Raw genomic sequence first — 13,336 nt, forward strand, 5'->3', positions numbered from 1 at the left:
CATTTAAGATATATATGAATGAATTATGGTTTACCAATATTTTTGCAAATACCAATAATGCACCCTTGTAGGTATTTTTAGATAAAATTTAGTTTAGAAATTAAATGGAATAAAATGAATTCAAATTAATTAAACTAGGTAAAAGTCAAACCTTTTTAAATAAACACAATAAAATCAAAACGAAAACATGCTTAATTCTAAATATTTCTTATGAACATGTTGACAAAAGAACAAAAATAAAAGGGATAAAAATGAACACAAAAATTGGCGTAAAAATGCTTGAAAAAATTAAGATAAATGAAATAAAATGATCATCGTGAAATATACGGTTTTTTATCCAAATACCCCTAATTAAAAAAAAACCCAAAATAATCCTGATTTCAAAAAAAAATCCCAAACTACCCCACTTTTAAGAGGAGGTGCCAGACCAATTGGCGCCAGCTCCTAAAGTTAAAGAGGAGGCGCCAATTGGATTGGCTAGGGCACATGGTGTAGCCAATCCAATTGGCGCCCATATGTTACTTTTGAGAGGAGGCACCAATTGGTCTGGCGCCTCAGTGAAAAGTGCAATTTTTTCTGTTATAAATAGAGGTGTTGTGTGAATCATTTTTCCACATCTCATTCATCATTTTGAAAACATGTTTGGCATTCGTTGTCGCTATGGAAATGTGATTTATTCGAGAGACAAACCTCAGATGTTGATGCTCTTCTAGAACATCACTACTTTCGATCAACTAAAGAGGCAGTTGGTTCGTTGGTTAGATGGAAAAATACCAGAAGGGGAAAAAATTAGAAGTATTGGGAGACTCGAGAGTATATTTGGTTGGGTGCGAATGAAAACTGATAAGGATGTAACAAAAAATTAATGATATATAATAACTGAAGGTTACAAAAATCCAATGTTACAAAAAGATTATGACTTAGATGTTGCTCCTCGATTGGGACAGTTGTTCTTATTGTGTCCTGGTTGACGATATATACTTCATAGTCTTATCATTTTATATGTCGTATCCATTTCTGTTTTAATACGCGTGTTGTTTGGCCGCCCTTTTTTCTTTCTACGCATCTCGTCATTGTGCCAAACTATGTAACCTTCATATGGAGTCTAGTATTCCTCCATTAGTAGCACTGAGAAGCTTTTGTTATACACATGCATGACAGTAATGACCTTGTAAACATCGGATAGATGGTTGTAAGTGTCCTGGTGAGTATGTGCACATGTTGTAATGACATGGGAGCAAGGAATGCGGAAGGCCTGGAATTTTCCACATTCGCACCAACTTCTGTTTAGTTTGACAGCATAGGATAAATTTGGTCTCCCCTTATTATGGTCCATTGTTACCTGTACGCTGAAATTTTGCCTATGACGGTCAAAGACTGTTACCGCATGTGTGCTTGCTTTGATGCTCTCCTCTGTCATCACTTTCATGCAACACTCACTGGATATTTCCCCAGACATTAACACTGAACTCCATCTTCCATCTCTGGTTGCGAAGGTAGAAGCCAACCTAAAATAGGTTGATCTGACCAAGGTTATTTACAGATTTCTAATGCCTTTGAATATGCCATTCATGCATTCCACAAGGTTTGTTGTCATGTGGCCCCATCGACAGCCTCCGTCAAATGCCCTTGTCCACTGCTCTACTGGTATGTTATCCATTCATCTTCCTGCATCTTCATTAGACAGTCTAATTTCATCACGGTAATATTGAAATGACGGCTGAGTTAGAGCATACCCAACATTCACCACTTTCTTGCAAAGGTTCTTATCTTTGATTGCACACATGAAGTTTTATGTGATATGTCTAATGCAATATACATGGGTAGAAGGAGGATCATGCCATCCGTTGTCATGGTTATTGTAAGCACTCTCAATGGCAGCATGTCTATAAGAAATCAAACAGAGATTGGCTTGTGGAGTCACATGTGTTCTGAGATGTCGAAGAAAGAAACCCCAACCACCAGCAGTTTCACCTTCAACCAGAGCAAAGGCAATGGGAAAGACATTGTTGTTTCCGTCTTGTGCAACCGCCATAAGCAAATTGATACGTCTCGTGACTTTATATAGAATATAGTCTATCAAGTACTTGACTGCAAGTGCACAGTCCAGTCGTTTTAGTTTTAAAAGATATCGAACCCACAAGGACCGATGGTCAAACTAATGATACCGACGTTACTATGTTTAGCTAAGGGAGTGATTTTTAGAAGTTTGGTTGAAGAAAATTAAATCTAAGGGAAGTTAAGTTTTAAGAAAATATTAATAGAAGGATATCAGTATGCAACACATTAATCGTCAGGGATTCGATAAGTCACCGGTGTATAATTTAAGTACCAAATATCTTTCAGTAGAAAATACTTATTTAAAAGGTTTTATCTCACACTCTCGTGATTGTTGATTTGGACTATACCTTTAAGTCAGAATGTACGCTCTCGCTGTCTCATTTGAAGTTAAAAATACTTTTTGAAAATAAATAAGTTCTAATTGCTTTTAAAGTGCTCTCGATGTTTTTAAAATCAATGCCTAGTTTTTACTATCCAGTTTGGCCCTCACGCTCTCGCGATTGTCGGTTCTCCCCTTAGTTAATTTTCCACTCTCGTGGCAAAATCGTATTAAATAGCTTCTTACTCTTGTGACAAAGTTAATTAAATTTAAATAAAAACCACAGCCAAAAAGATTGTTTGAGGAAAGAAGTTTTACACCGATTATTACTAAATCTCGTCTAATTAAATTGTTACATACCGATACCGGTAATTTAGCCGGACATGTTAAACAACGCAAACACAGACGAACATAAATAGATCAACAATAAAACAGACATGATTACAATAGTAATAACGCAATAACAATTGAATAAAAAACCTGGAAATTGGGTAAATAGAATACGTCGAATCTTGAAGTACTTGAGCAGTCCTCCACAGGTCGGTAGGATTCTGCCTCTTCGAAATAATAGCTTAAACTAAATTAAATAAATTGTAGTAGTTCCCCAGTGTAGGAAACTACTACTTTGGCTAAATGAAAAGCGGAATGGAAAAAGGGAAAATCAAAGCTCTGAACGGTAGAAGAAAATTAATGTTGCTGAAGAAAAGTAAAAGACAAAATAGAATTGTCGTGAAAAAATGCAGAGAGAAAAAGGTCTTCAAAGCTGGCTTCCAAGAGAAAAATTAAGCGTCCCCGTCGGTTTCCATCTTCTGTCTTTTTATATCCCCCATTAGGTCATGGCAGTTGAGAGAAATAAGGATGACTTGGTTGAGTGAGGAATCCACGGGAAAGTGGCTGAGGTACGAGAATTTAGGGCCTATTGGATCACTTCTGTTGACTGTTTCAAAGCGCTGATTTTAGCCGCATGACGTTCGTGATGGGCCTGCGACGGTCGTGACAGGATGGGCGTGCCGGTCGTGACATGCTTTGTGACGGTCGTCACATTCACAAAGTTTGTATTCTCTGTTTTTCTGTTTTTCTGCTGCTTTCTCTTCTGTTTCTTCTTCTTTTCCTTCCTTTTCTATACTTTGCTCATTTAAGCATGGGGATTGAAATACCTGTAAAAATAACTCGAACACTTGCGGAATAATCGGAATATAAATGAAAGTGTTACAATTTTTTAGTGTAAATCAAGGCAAATATACAATGTATTTTTGCGTTATCAAACTCCCCTAAACTTGAATCTTTGCTTGTCTTCAAGCAAATAAAATTTGAAAACACTAGTTAAACACGAATACATAACACATTTCCAATTCGTACGTGGTTGCTAGGTACTTTGTTAAGATGACAAATACTCAAGTAAAACACTAAAGATAAAGTGACGACACAAGCAATAAGCATTAACGTAGATCTCTCCTTTGTACAAGCCAGTTCAAATCATGCTATTATAGCTCAACCTAGTGCTTCTCGTTCCTATTTCACCCGGTTTCATTCTAGCGCAATCACATTAAGCCCTTTCCCTTCACACGCACTTAGTGAAGTAGCCGGTTAGTGACATTGATCCCTTTTTTTAGCACGGGGTCTGGTACACTAGTGTGGTACCCCTTTATATATCCCATTTGAAGGTTGTGGGGGATCGAACCGTAGTTCGCCCTACCGAGTCCAGTACCAGGTACCTCTGAACCAACCAGCCGGGTTATTCTGTTCCTTCCTTTTGTATCTTGCAACTGTTTGTATGGTGCATTTTTCAATTTCTATGGCAGAAGTATGAAGGATTTTCTTAATTCGTAAGCATCAATCACTTATATTCATCGGCTCTTCACATGGTTTGTGCTTAAGATGGTGTTGACTGCTAGTATAAACTACTAGGGGTTAATCTAGAATGGAGACTTTAGGTATTGGTATAATAGGTATTCAAATTGATCTCGCAAAAGTGAGAGATCTAAGGTGTCAGGACGGTATCAATCTTGTTAGATTTTTCTCAGTTTCCTAACAGAGCCTCTGTAAGGCAACCTATATATTCGTAGGGTATGCATTTAACTTAAAAACAAAATATTTTTTCTGGCAAATTAGATATGAATGAACGATTAGATAAAGACAAAAAAAATCTTTTTTGTTGTGGCTAAAAATAGAAACAAGTAAAGGAAAGATAAGGATTTCCTCCCACATTTAAACAAAGCATTATCCTCAATGCGACAATATAAAGAAAAAGGGAAGAAACACAATGATCACTACTCGTCGTCACGATGTTAGCTCTTGCTCGTGCACGCTTGCTTCTTCCTTGCTGGGTAGGATCTAACCCCACATGTTAAGTGTACTCCTGGATGGCATCAACACGATGTGTCAGGGCACTCATCTCTTCGGAAAGCTCTGTCATCCCCTAGTCGTGCCAGTTTGCATAGTCGTGTTGATCCCTCTGTATCTGCTGGATCGTTTGCATCATTTTTGTCTGGCGCTCCTCCATCCTCTAGTTGTGTCGCAACATCTCAGCGTAGATGTCTTCCATGGTGGCGGGTCGTCGCTCATTTCTTCGTTGGCCTTGGGAAGATGTCTCTGCAGCGTACTCAGGAGGTGGGTGGCATTTCTCGGTCAAGTTCCTCTTCGACTTCATCTGCTCCATTATTAGGATCTCCTTCATTTGGCTCAGGGGCGTTCAGATCAAAAATCCAATTCGCCATATTCAGCGGATCTGTATGGTTCCTGTTGGGCATGATGATGCTTCAAACTATCTTGTTTCTAACCACGAGATGGTACTTCTCGTCGTCTCTGGCCTTGATGAGGTGTGAGGAACGACAATAGTCGATGTTGAGGAACTCGGTTGGCAAGGCGGGTAAGTCGGCGAGCCTATCCCCCATATTCAGGCCTAGTGCTATGGAGGTGATGATTCCTCCAAAACAGAACGCCTGGCTGCCTCTCATACATGCAGCCTATATGTTGGCCAATAGGAATGGGGTGGCATCGAACGTGATCGGGGAGAACACACAGTGAAGAAATAATAGCTCCTTAGAGTTTACCTTGTGATTGTTGACTCTTCCGAAAACTGTGTGCCCTAAGACTCGGTGGAAATATCTTATAGTTGGGTTGTGGATGTAAGTTATGTTGAGCGCATCCCAGCTTGTGACGTTCATGTTGGTAAGGCTATGCGACACTCCAAATGCTATTTTTGACCATCCGTCAGGGATACAGCAGTGAACTCCCTCTCCATGTCTGAAGCCAAGCATTCACGCTATTTGAGTTTGGTTCAGGGAATACTCAGTACCGAGCATTCTAAATGTGGCAACTCTGATGAGAAACTGGGTTGCGCCAGGAAGGGTAATGTAGGAGAAAGAACTCAGGAATTCCAAGCTCAGCGCCTCGTAAGTTGGTTGCGGGTTGGTGCAAAGCTGCATCAAACTGGAGTTGTTCAACATCCATTCCACGCCATCTAAAAGTCCCAACTCCGTCAGACATTCGTTATCAACATACCTCGTAGCTTGGATTGAACGTTGATAGAACCTGAGGTAGTTGTCTCTCTGTCGCTCGTCGGCTTCTCCATTTCTGAATACGATATTTAAGAGGTCGGGAGCAGCTCTCTCTTGACGGGCCATTTAGTGTGCGTTTATGAAAATATAGGTTTTGGTGGGAGAGATGGATTTCGTGAGTTATAAGGCACTCACACGTTTCTCGCTTAAAAGGATGTGAAGAAAGGGTTAATGGAGAAAAGAGTGGTGTGAGTGGGATGGTTAAGGAAAGTAGGATGATTTGATGAGGAAGAAGAGAGCAAGTGCGCTTGTTTTTATAGGCACGCCCTCTGGATCCGTGACGATCGTCACAGGGGGCTTATGGTCGTCACACATAACGGTTGCATAACAGTCGTCTACAATGTTCATCTGCATAATGTGTGACGGACGTGGTGTATCCCTGACGGGCGTCACGCCTGTGTGACGGGCGTCACACTACATGTGACGGTCGTCACATGCAACGCTCACAATTTTTTTGGTTTTTGGAAAATAGGCCAAAAGTATATGAATTGTAACGGCAGTAACTTAGTAGTAATGATAACATTAACACAGTATGACAACAGTATAAAAGCAGTATGAAATTAACAGCAGTAAAAATAAAATGACTGGAAAATAGAATTTATTGTAGAAGCAAAATCAAATAACCATGTTGTTTAAATTAAATTGAAATATTAAAGTTAAATGTAACATTAAAAGAAATAATAACGATAAAAGTGCTAAATAATAGCAATAAAAGTGCCCCCTCCCCACACTAAAACATAGCAGTGTCCTCATTGCTTTAATGTGAGTAGGAGAGGTCAGCGGTCGATGTAATCAGCCACGGTTCTATCCTAAAGCAGCTACAACCTGGTTCAAGTGATCAAACTGTTCGACGGCGACATCCATTAGGCCTAAGACAACAAGGCGCATGCTCTTTATTTCTTCTTTCATATTGGTAATGTCAGTGTGGAAACCATCCAACCGGGTGAGGATTATGGCAAGATTTTCTGCATATGATGGAAGTCCCGGTTCATCTGTGTTATAGTAGTTTGGAGGGGTTTCAGGGTCAGATTCGTCAATAGGGATAGGGTCATCTAAATACTCATATATAGGTGGTGTCTCAGGAGGTGATGGTGGAGCAATATGGTGTTCATCTAAATCATAAAGCCAGTTATTTCGGTTATGAACACTTGTTCTCTCATGGTTTGGTAAGGTAAACAGCGGGGCAACTTTGTTATTAATTAGGTAATCAAAAGTGTCCGGCGCAAGGTTTCCTATGATTCTACGGTTAAAGCAAAATTCAATGTCCATGGGTCGGATGTGTCCAAACGGTACATGCTCGTAAAATGGGTGTCTAAGTCCAATGGCATCAGCTATCATGGTTAATAGACCGCCTATTATGATTGGGGTGCGATTGTTCTTTGCAAGGTGAATGAATCTTTCCATCATAAATGTCACAACATTGACATGTCGACCTTGGTCGACACAGAGTAGGATGAAAAGTTCATCTCGTGACACTATGGTGTTGTTCGCTTCTTTTCCAAACAGGGTGTGGGCTAGTATTTTATGGAAGTAGCGGATAACAGGGTTGTGTATCATTTGGGAGTGCATCTCGTTTGGGTTAGGGTGGTAGTCTCTAATTAAACTACCCCAAAAGTGATATAAGTTGATGTCATCGATTAATTCCTCCTGGCGGGTAGTGAAAACAAATGGGCCACTAGGAAATCCTAGGAGGTCAGCAAGGTCTCTACGGTTATAAGTGAAGTCCATACTAAACAGCCTAAAGGAAATCAACCCTTTGTTGAGTCCGTAACCATGCTCGGGGTTGTAAACTAGGGAGCTAAGGAATTCTAGGGTGAGTTCACGGTAAGTGACAAACCTTATCTTAATAGCAACATTCCCCCATCCTAGCTGGTTAAACATAAACAAGATGCTATCTCGGATACCTAACCTATCCATGGCAGGTCCATCATAATATATGGATAAAGCCATATCCTTCTGAGCTAAATAATCATAGCGCCTTCTCTGAACTCTGCCTCTGAAAATTGTATCTATTGGTTGCATGATGAAAGTTAGTGACTAACTAGTTATAAATTCTCCTGTTAATCAGTATCCAATGTTTCTAAGTTAGTAACTAGAAGCAACAAGTATTATTGCATAGAATCAAGGAAAGGGAGCAAAAATACAGATGAAAGTCAAAGAAGGAAAATATTGAAAAACAAAGATAACAAATTAAAGAAAAGGCGGGTTGTCTCCCACCAAGCACTTTGTTTAATGTCGTAGGTTCGACAGTAATGTTGCGATGTACTAGTTTTTGGGTTGAGCAGGTAGCTCTATAAGTCTTAGACTATTTGAATAGTCTTTGTTGTCAATATTATGATAATATTTTAATCGCTGCCCGTTTACCATAAATGGTTCATTATTCCGACCTTTGATTTCTATCGCACCGCTTTTAAGGACTTTTGTGATTTCGAAAGGGCCTGACCACCTAGATTTAAGTTTTCCCAGAAAAAGCTTAAGTCTCGAATTAAATAGTAGTACTATGTTGCCGACATTAAACTCTTTCCTAGATATAGGTTTGTCGTGCCATTTTTTGGTTCGTTCTTTGTATATCCTGGCATTCTCATAGGTGTCTAGTCGAAGTTCTTCCAATTCGTGAATGTCCAAACTTCGTTTCTCACCTACGGAAGTATAATTTATATTTAGGGTCTTAATTGCCCAGTAAGCTTTGTGTTCTAATTCCACAGGGAGATGACATGATTTACCGTAGACTAATTTAAAGGGTTTGGTCCCTATTGGGGTTTTGTAAGATGTCCTATAGGCCCATAGAGCTTCGTTTAGTTTAGATGACTAGTCTTTTCTAGATATTCTGATAGTCTTTTCTAGAATATGTTTGATTTCTCTATTCGAGACTTCGACTTGCCCACTGGTTTATGGGTGATAAGGTGTTGCTACACGGTGTCGGACTCCATACTTCAGAAGAAGTTTTCCAAAGATATTCGATATGAAATGGGAGCCACCGTCTCTAACGACTAGTTTTGGCACACCGAATCTAGGAAAGATTATGTTCTTGAACAACTTAATCACTACTCGTGTGTCATTTGTCGGAGAAGCTATAGCCTCGATCCATTTTGAAACGTAATCGACAACTACGAGTATGTACTTATTACCAAAAGAAGATGGGAATGGTCCCATGAAGTCAATCCCCCACACATCAAAGACTTCCACTTCTAAGATGCCTGTTTGTGGCATTTCATCGCGTCTTAAAACGTTACCAGTGCGTTGGCACCGGTCGCAATTTATAACCGCATTATGGACATATTTCCATATAGTAGGCCAAAAGAGGTCTGATTGTAAGATCTTAGCATAAGTTTTGGATGTGTTTGCGTACCCACCATAGGGGGCGGAATGGCAATGAGATATTATGTCGTCTATTTCATCCTCAGGAACACATCGACGGAAAATACCGTCGATACCTCTTTTGAAAAGCAGAGGTTCATCCCAGTAATATTGTTTTAGATCATGAAAGAATTTCTTCTTTTGTTGGTAAGATAGGTCCGGTGGAAGTACTCCAACAGCTAGGTAGTTGACAAAATCAGGATACCATGGCAGAGTTGCATTCACATGAATTTCTTCCACATATTCTTCTATTTCTATATCATTTATTGTTAGTTCAGACATGCCGCTTTCCATTTGGGCTATAAGTTGTTCGTAAGGGAAATCATCATTGATTGGAATTTGTTCAGGTTTATTCCCTTCGATTCGTGATAAGTGGTCTGCTACTACGTTTTCAGTACCCTTCTTATCTTTTATCTCTAAGTCAAATTCTTGTAAGAGTAGGATCCATCTTAAGAGTCTTGGTTTGGCATTCTTCTTACTTAGCAGATATCTAATAATGGCGTGGTCAGTATAGATAATGATTTTCTCTCCTACTAAGTAGGAACAAAAATTTTCTAAGGCGAACACAACGGCTAGAAGTTCCTTTTTAGTGGTGGCGTAGTTCATTTGGGCTGGATCTAGTGTTCTACTTGCGCAGTAGATAGCATGAAGTTTTTTATCCTTTCTTTGTCCTAGTACTGCGCCTACGGCATAATCACTCGCATCACACATGATTTCGAAAGGTAATCTCCATTCAGGTGGTTGCATGATAGGTGCGGTGATTAAAGATGTTTTTAATTGCTCAAACGCTGTTAAACATTTCTCATCAAAGATAAAGTCAGCGTCTTTCATTAATAAACACGTAAGTGGTTTGGTAATTTTTGAGAAATCTTTGATAAAACATCGGTAGAAACCAGCGTGTCCTAAAAAGCTTCGTATTTCTCGTACGGTTTTCGGAGGTTGAAGATTCTCTATGATTTCGATCTTAGCTTTGTCTACTTCAATTCCTTTATCAGATACTATGTGTCCTAACACGATTCCTTGTTGAACCATGAAATGGCATTTCTCCCAGTTCAAGACGAGATTCACCTTTACGCATCTTTTAAGTACCATTTCAAGGTTTGATAGACATCCTTCGAAGCTCTGCCCACAAACAAAAAATTCGTCCATAAAGACTTCCATAATGTCGTCTATAAAATCAGCGAAGATTGACATCATGCATCTTTGGAATGTTACGAGAGCGTTGCATAATCTAAATGCCATTCGTCGGTAAGAGAATGTACCATAAGGGCACGTGAAGGTTGTCTTCTCTTGGTCGTCAAGATGGATTGGAATTTGAAAGAATCTTGAATAACCGTCTAGATAGCATAAGTGGGAATGCTTAGCCAATCGTTCAAGCATTTGGTCAATGAAAGGCAAAGGAAAATGATCCTTCCGAGTGGCTTTGTTTAGTTTTCTATAATCGATGCACATTCTACTTCCGGTCACAACTCTTTGTGCTATAGATTCACCCTTCTCATTCTTAACAACTGTAACACCCCCTTTCTTGGGTACTACATGAACAAGGCTAACCCATTGACTATCGGAGATCGGGTATATGATTCCAGCATCTAATAACTTCTTTACTTCATCTTTGACTACAATACTTAAGATTGGGTTTATCCTTCTCTGGTGTTCTCTAGAGGTTTTACAATCTTCCTCTAGCATAATGCGATGCATACATATAGAAGGACTTATTCCTTTTAGGTCGGCGATGTTGTAGCCTAACGCAGTTGGATATTTTCTTAAGACATCTAGTAACTTTTCAGTTTCCATCTGTCCCAAGTCAACGTTGACTATTACTGGTCTTTTGAGTTCACTGTCTAGGAATTCGTATCTTAGGTTCTTTGGTAGTGTTTTTAATTCCAAGTCTGGTTTCTTCGGGCATGGCATGTGGTTAGGTGTAAGCGCTAAGCATTCGCTTAGACTGTCATTTTGGTATGGTTCACACCAATTATCATCTTCGAAGATTGGAGGGATTTGGATTTTCATTATATCGAAATATGTGGTTTCTTGCATCTTCATATCTCTTACGCACTCATCTATGGCATCAAGTAGATAACAGGTATCGTCTATAGCTGGCGCTTTTAAGAATTGTGTCAAGATGAATTCAACCTTTTCTTCTCCAACTTCAAATGTTAGCTTACCTCTCTATTATGGCTCCGACGGTGGCTAAGAATGGCCTTCCTAATATAATAGGTGTACTGGCATCTTCTTTGATGTCCATGATTATGAAGTCTGTAGGAATGTAGAATTGTCCTACACGTATTGGGACATTCTCTAGTATACCAACATGATATTTGATTAAGCGGTCAGCTAGTTGAACAGACATCTTGGTCGGTCTTAGTTCTCCCATGTTGAGCCTTTTACAAATGGTTAAAGGCATTACACTAATGTTGGCTCCTAGGTCGCATAGAGCTTTGTTTATGACGAATTTCCCAATGACACAGGGTATGGAGAAACTACCTGGGTCTTTTAGTTTGGGAGGCATGTTATTTTGGATTATTGTGCTACACTCAGCAGTAAGCGTAACTGTTTCATTATCCTCGATCTTTTTCTTGTTGGATAGGATCTCCTTAAGAAATTTGGCATATGAGGGCATTTGTGTGATGGCTTCTGTAAAGGGAATTGTAATGTTTAGTTGCTTCAGAAGTTCAACAAATTTCCTAAATTGCCTTGCAGTTTTAGAATTTGCGAGTCTTTGAGGATACGGAATGGGTGGTTTATAAGGTGGTGGAGGCACATAAGGTTTTTCTTTCTCTTCGGCCTCTCGGGTATTATCTTCCTTCTCCTTCGGTTCACTTACCTCCTCAGTTGTGGTTTTGTCTGGTTTTTGGTACATGGCAGGATTTTGGAGTCTTGGATCTACGGGTTCGTCTATTTCTTTTCCACTCCTTAGTATAACGGCATTTGCATGTCCTTTTGGATTAGGTTGTGGCTGTCCAGGAAATGTGCCAGCAGGAGCGGAAGTAGATGCTTGTTGTTGAGCCACTTGTGAAATCTGTATTTCAAGTATTTTGTTGTGGGTGGCTAAGGCATCTACTTTGCTCGCTAATTGTTTAAGGTGCTCGCTAGTATGTATGTTTTGGTTCAAGAAGTCTTTGTTTGTCTGAGCTTAAGTAGCTATGAAGCTTTCCATCATTAGTTCAAGGTTGGACTTCCTAGGCATGTTAGGAGCATTATTAGCTGGCTTTTTATATCCAGGCGGAACAACGGGTGCTTGGCCAGGTGCATACAGGGCGTTGTTATTCTTATACGAAAAGTTAGGATGATTTTTCCAACTTGGGTTGTAGGTATTCAAATAAGGATTTCCTTGTGCGTAATTCACTTGATATGTTGGGACTCCTGCTAATATTTGACATTCTGGTGCAGTATGTCCAAGGGTTCCATATAACTCATAGTTTGGAGTCACGGCAGCCACGGTGGCTGCGGGTGGTATGGTCAAGTTATCTAACTTTTGAACAAGGGCATCTACCTTTGCATGGACGTGGTCAAGGCTACTGATTTCGTACATTCCACTTTTTGTTTGGGACTTTTCTACTGAATTTCTTTCACCTCCCCATTGGCAATGGTTTTGGGCCATGTTTTCAATGAGTTGATAGGCTTCGTTGTATGGCTTGTCCATAAGTGCACCGCCCGCGGCAGCGTCTACTGTCAGTCTTGTGTTATATAGAAGCCCATTGTAAAATGTATGAATGATCACCCATTCTTCGAGACCGTGATGTGGACATGTCCTCATCATGTCTTTGTATCTCTCCCACGCATCGTAGAGAGATTCTACATCTTTTTGTCGAAATCCGTTGATTTGAGCTCTCAGCATAGCAGTTTTGCTTGGCGGAAAATATCGGGATAAGAAAATGTTCTTCAGTTCTTCCCATGTTTTAACTGAGTTGGATGGCAAGGATTGCAACCAAGCCCAAGCTCTGTCTCTTAAAGAGAAAGGAAAGAGGCATAGTCTTATCGCATCTTGAGATACACCATTCGCCTTCACAGTGTCTGCGTGCTGCACAAACTTGGTCAA

General features: G+C 39.8%; 1 non-coding gene across 1 annotated transcript; it reads left to right on the plus strand.

Annotated features, from left to right (window-relative positions):
• The first annotated feature begins 13,028 nt into the window (after window positions 1–13,028).
• Window positions 13,029–13,135, plus strand: LOC127125163 (small nucleolar RNA R71). Its single transcript, XR_007804620.1, has one exon. It is a non-coding gene; the product is annotated as a small nucleolar RNA R71 (small nucleolar RNA).
• The last annotated feature ends 201 nt before the right edge of the window (window positions 13,136–13,336 follow it).

The sequence above is a fragment of the Lathyrus oleraceus genome, chromosome 2 (genome assembly GCF_024323335.1).
Source record: "Lathyrus oleraceus cultivar Zhongwan6 chromosome 2, CAAS_Psat_ZW6_1.0, whole genome shotgun sequence".
NCBI classification, from domain to species: Eukaryota; Viridiplantae; Streptophyta; class Magnoliopsida; order Fabales; family Fabaceae; genus Lathyrus; species Lathyrus oleraceus.